This window comes from Cebus imitator, unplaced genomic scaffold (genome assembly GCF_001604975.1).
Source record: "Cebus imitator isolate Cc_AM_T3 unplaced genomic scaffold, Cebus_imitator-1.0 Scaffold455, whole genome shotgun sequence".
Lineage (NCBI taxonomy): Eukaryota > Metazoa > Chordata > Mammalia > Primates > Cebidae > Cebus > Cebus imitator.
The window spans coordinates 1,617,708-1,623,707 of record NW_016107770.1 but is presented as its reverse complement, the minus strand read 5'-3'; positions in this window follow the sequence as shown (position 1 = coordinate 1,623,707).

The following is a 6,000-nucleotide window of genomic DNA, read 5'->3' as shown; positions in this document are numbered from 1 at the left end:
TACATGCACAAACATGTTTTTAACAAAAGAAGGAGGAAATACAACAATTACCATCCTTGTTTCTGCAGCTGGTCACGTGGTCATAGCTGGTACTGATGACTATCTTCTACTACCCATTCTGTATTCCTTTTGTCTTCAGCAAGCACCTCAGCAGGTTGTTTTTTTTTTTCATGGTGGAGTGACCCAAACCTTCATTCCTGAAGGGCCTGGGTCATTTGTAGTCCTGTCTGGATTGGGCTGTTGTAGTTTCCCATTGATCTTAATCAGAGGTCATAATAATACTAAGAGATGCCCTATGGGTCTCCCGTATTCCACACATACTCTTCCTTATCTCTGTTGTGGAGTAGTAGATTGATTTCACCTTGATAGTCCGGGTCAATCCCCCCAGCCAACACTGTAACTCCATTCTTAGCCTGTTGACTTAAAGGTCAGAGGAGTCCAAAGTGTCCTAGCAATCTTAACTTCCAGTTTAATGGGATCATTGTTGTGTCTCCTGGTGGCAGCGTTCCTTCCTCTGGAATTAAGACCTCTAAGCCAGCAGAACGTAATGTCATGGGAACGGGAAGCAAAAATTTTGCTAGTGGGTCACTAGGGGTGATGGTGAGTGGTGCCACTTCCACTTCCACTCCTTGATTCCTGGACCCATGAATCCTGGCTAAGAGAGAAACAGTACCATATATTGGACGCTGATTCAGAGCATACATATGGCCTTCTGGAGAACTTTGCCCCAGCCTTGCAAAGTATTGTCACCTAGTTGGCATTGTAATTGTGAATTCAAAAGGCCACTCCACCATTCTATCAATCCAGCTGCTTCACGATGATGGGGAACATGGTAAGACCAGTGGATTCCATGAGCATGAGTCCATTGCTGCACTTCTTTAGCCATAAAGTGAGTGTCTTGGTCACAGACAATGCTGTGTGGAGTATAATGATAGTGAATAAGGCAATCCATGAATCCACAGATGGTAGTCTTGGCAGAAGCATTGCATGCCGGATAGGCAAACCCATATATGGAGTAACTGTCTATTCCGCTGAGGACAAACCTCTGCCCTTTCCATGATGGAAGAGGTCCAGTATAATCAATCTGCCACCCGGTAGCTGACTAATCACCCCGAGGAATGGTGCCATATTGAGGGCTCAGTGTTGGTCTCTGCTGCTGGCAAATTGGGCACTCAGCAGTGGCTGTAGCCAGGTCAGCCTTGGTGAGTGGAAGACCATGTTGCTGAGCCCATGTATAACCTCCATCCTTGCCACCATGGCCACTACGCTCATGGGCCCATTGGACAATGATAGGGATGGCTGGGGAAAGAGGCTGAGTATAATCCACAGAATGGGTCATAGTCTACTTGATTATTAAACTCCTCCTCTGCTTACTTCACCTGTTGGTGAGCACTTACATGGTATACAAATATCTTCAGTTTTTTACCACTCAGAGAGGACCATCCACATACCTCTTCCCCAAATTTCTTGGTCACCAATTTTCCAATCATGCTTCTTTAAAGTCCCTGACCATTCAGCCAAACCATTGGGTACAGCCCATGAATCAGTACATAATCTTCTTTTCCAATCAATGCCCTCACTTTAACAGTAGACACCTGGCGAGGCTGTGCATGCACCTTTTGTTGCAGGTCAGCCACTCACATGTGTATGTGTTTCCACAATTTCAGCTATTTCTCTACAGGAGGTAAGACTTTCACGCAGGGCAATGTTAGCAGATTTGAGGCTCAGTATCTGCTTTTGAAGCTGGAAGACAGAATCCCTGAGTTCATTATTTTCTTACATCACTTTGTCCACTGAACTTAGGAGCAACCAACCAGCTTCATTATGTTCCTTGATTCTCCACATATGGCCAAAGGTCTTATAGTATAGAGTCACTAAACTCCTTGCCTTTCATGAGTAGTGAATCAGGAGTGTCAAATGCATTTATTTTGCATAACTTTCTAAACAGTTCATGCCAAGGTCTATCAGTGTTCTCCATACTATTAGAAGTAGAGTTCTTCGCATTTTTGGGTCGAATCATATTAGGTACCCAACTCCAGAAACACCAAAACCAACAAAAGAACTCCATCCTTAATATTCTGTTCCTCTAGAACTACTCTTGGTACCAAAATCTGTATTAGTTAGGGTTCTCCTAGAGGCATAGAACTAATAGGATATATGTGTGTGTGTGTGTGTGTGTGTGTGTGTGTGTGTGTGTGTGTGTGTGAAGAGGAGTTTATTAAACATAACTTACATGGTCACAAGGTCCCATAATAGGCTGCCTCCAAGCTGAGGAGCAAGGAGAGCCAGTCTGAGTCCCAAAACTGAAGAACTTGGAGCCCAATTATCAAGAGCTGGAAGCATCCAGCATGGGAGTAAGATGTAGGCTGGGAGACTAGGCCTGTCTCGCCTTTTCACATTTTTCTGCCTGCTTCAGATTTGCTGGAAGCTGATTAGATGGTACCCACCAGATTAAAAGTGGGTCTGCCTTCCCCAGCCCATTGACTCAAAGGTTAATCTCTTTTGGCAACACCCACACAGACACACCCAGGATTAATAGTTTGTATCCTTCAATCCAATCAAGTTGACACTCAGTATTAATCATCACCGTTGTCTTAATCATTTACAGTTTATTTTTTTTTCAAGAACACAGATGTTAGGGTGCTTTTAATAATTTTATTAAGGCCATATATTATATATAATTTTTGAAGCCATACTTTCATTGGAATTGCTTCTTTAACCTAATGAGTAAATACAAAACAATGCACAGATAAAATAGGTTTTGTCTTTATTTACTTATTTATTTATTTTTTTAAAGATGGGGTTTCACCATGATGACCAGGCTGGTCTTGAACTCCTGACCTCAGATGATCCACCCACCCCGCTCGGCCTCCCAAAGCGCTAGGATTACAGGCGTGAGCCACTGTGCCTGGCCACGTTGTCTTTTTTTATTAGAGAAAAATGTACTTTTCCATGCCCATGCTTTCTACATTTTTGGAACTGATACAGATCCAGAGGTGAAACCTAAAACTACATTATCTTTAATGTTAAAATTTAATTGACCATGTGTATAACTCTGCAATTCTTACTTTCTCATAGACCTGTTTCTGTTTCATTCAAAAGATAACAGAAACAAGGTCTAGCATTTAACAGACTAATGATAGAAGAAATATACTGATTTATACAAGAATTATCAAAACACCGTCATATGGTTTAGTGTAGCTCAAGTTATGTTTGTATCATATAACATAGGTTCAAGTTTTTCCTTCAGTCATCAGAATAACAGACAGTGAAGAGACAACTGATTAAGTGCCAACTCTTGCTGCGGCTGTTTTAAAAAAAGAAATTTAGTAATTGTAATACACATTTCTGCAAATAAAACATTCCAGTGCTTATATCAATCTTGAGTTATTAAGATTAAATAAGCACTACTTACAGTCTCTGACACAATTTTATTTTGGAATACAGCAATTTATTTTTTAAGTTGACACTCTTCACCAAAGAGTTATTTCATGATGCTCTTCCAAGTCCTCGATACTCTAAAATAAAAAGTCTAGTTCACTGACAAACCATCACTTTACATCTCACGTTTTAAACAGGGTAAATTAAATGTCAAAAGGAAACAGCTTCTCATATTCAAAGGAAGCTGGTTATTTATTTCAAATTTAAAAACTGTAATCAATACATGGAGCTCCAAATACCTACTTAAATTTTTTAATGCCAGATTTCAGTGCAATATTATTATTATGGCAGGTCCATCAGTCACATACTTTGCTTGAAAAAAATGAGGCCAAGATGGAGCAAAGGCAGAAAAAAAACAACCTACTGCACATGTGGTTGGCAAGGAAAAGGGAAGATGGAGCCAATATGTTGGACATGCCTAGCTTTTAGTAGCCTTTTCCTATTAGCATAGCTGCCATCATTCACCTGTGTAAGTGTCTAGCTTGCTTATCTATGTCTGCAGCTCGATTTTACAGGCTGCTCTCTGTTAGAAAATAAATGCTTTGGGGACTTATTTTCATTAAAAGGGAAGCCTTAAAAAAGACTGGTACCAAACCATGGGCAGAGGTAGCCACAAGGGCAATTCCAGATGAGCACCCAAATTTGTAATCTCCCAATGGTTCACCTTGCCTGCTACCCAGACAGCATCAAATTCTCAATATGGGAATTGCAACAGAGAAAACGCAATTCACACTTTTATTATTACTCAAATCAGTCTTAGGGGCATTCCAGGAGCAGAGACTTTAACAACTTGGTGGATGGAGTGAAGCCAGTGAGCCAGGAGTGCTAACTGGTCAGGGATGACATCATAGGGAGTTGAAGCAGTCCTCTTGTGCTGAGTCAGTTCCTGGGTGGGGGGGCCACAAGATCTGATGATCCAGTTTACTGATCTGGGTGGTGCCGGCTGATCCAGCAAGTGCAGGGTCTGCAAAACACCTCAGGCACTGATCTTAGGAGCAGTTTAGGGAGGGTCAGAATCTTGTAGCTTCCAGCTGCATGACTCCTAAACTGTAATTTCTAATCTTGTGGCTAATGTTAGTCCTACAAAGGCAATCTAGTCCCCAGGCAAAGAGGCCTGCTTTGGGAAAGAGTTGTTATGGTCCTTGTTTTAAACTATAAACTAAGTTTCTCCCAAAGCTAGTTCAGCCTATACCCAGGAATGAACAAGGACAGCTTGAAGGTTGGAAGCAAGATGTAGTTAAGTTAGATCTCTTTCACTGTCTCAGTCATAATTTTGCAAAGGCAGTTTCAGGCACAGGCAGGGGCAAAACAATACAAAACAAAAAACCCAAATTCCAATTAATTATATCCTGTATTATACAAACAGTGACAAAGAAAAATAAGTACAATGAATGTAGAGTTCAGGAAAATATTTAGTGCATTTTTACACCCCTTTCCTATTGCATTTTCCTCATTTGGTTTTATTTTGCTCTTTCCAAGATAGATGCTTGCTTATTTTAGTAGCTACGTAATACCTGCTTAGTAAGTAGTCAATAAGTATCACTGAAATTGACATTCCAAAAGATGCAATTCCTAACAACAAATCTCAAAAGAAAGGAAAATAAGACTGTAAACTGTCATGATAATCATGTGATATAATGAAATATGAAACCATGGCAAGTACAGTTTGCCATAATTTATAGCATGGGTGTGTTCCCAAGCTGTCAAAAGCTAACATAATATTTTGAAATCACAGAACAATACTTCACAGAATTTTCTGATAAAAATAAGTATGGATTTGAAACCACCTTTGCAAAAATTATAACTGAGGAAATTATGACAGTGAAAGAGATCAGACCCAACTGACCCAATCTTGCTTCTAACCTTTAAGCTGTCCTTCTTCATTACTGGGTATAGGCCGAACTAACCTTGGGAAGAAATTTAGTCTCTCATTTAACTCTGAAACAAAATTGATAATGGCCCCTTCCTGAATAGGACCCCTTCTTGCCTGCCTTTGTAGGAGTAACAAATTAGCTACAAGATTATAAATTACAGTTTAGGGGTCATACAATCTCTTGCTTCAAGTGTTTGAACCTCTCCAGTTTTAGGGGTCATGCAATCTCTTGCTTCAAGTGTCTGAACCTCTCCAAATTGCTCCTGGGAATAACATCGCTATTGTAAAACCCAAGATCAATTATTGAGATAGTTTGCAGACCATGCCCTTGATTCATCAGCTAGGCCCAATAATGCAGGAATAATTAAGGGAAAGGTAAGACGGGGGTGGATTAGCTCAGATCTCTTTCACTGTCATAATTCTCTCATTGATATAAGTTTTGCAAAGTCAGTTTCACAATTTGTGTAGTGGTCACTGTACAACACATTATGCCAAGTATCCTCGGCTGCATTCCAAGATAAAAGGGTAGAAAGAATGTAAAGAACAGTTGCATCAGAAAGTTTTTGTTCATCAGTGGGCAAGGATCCCTGTGATAAGAAAATGCTGTTACATCTTTTAAGCGATGTTCCCAGATCATGATTTATGTGAATTATGTCCTTTCAATGCTTTCTTCAGCTTTTATCTAG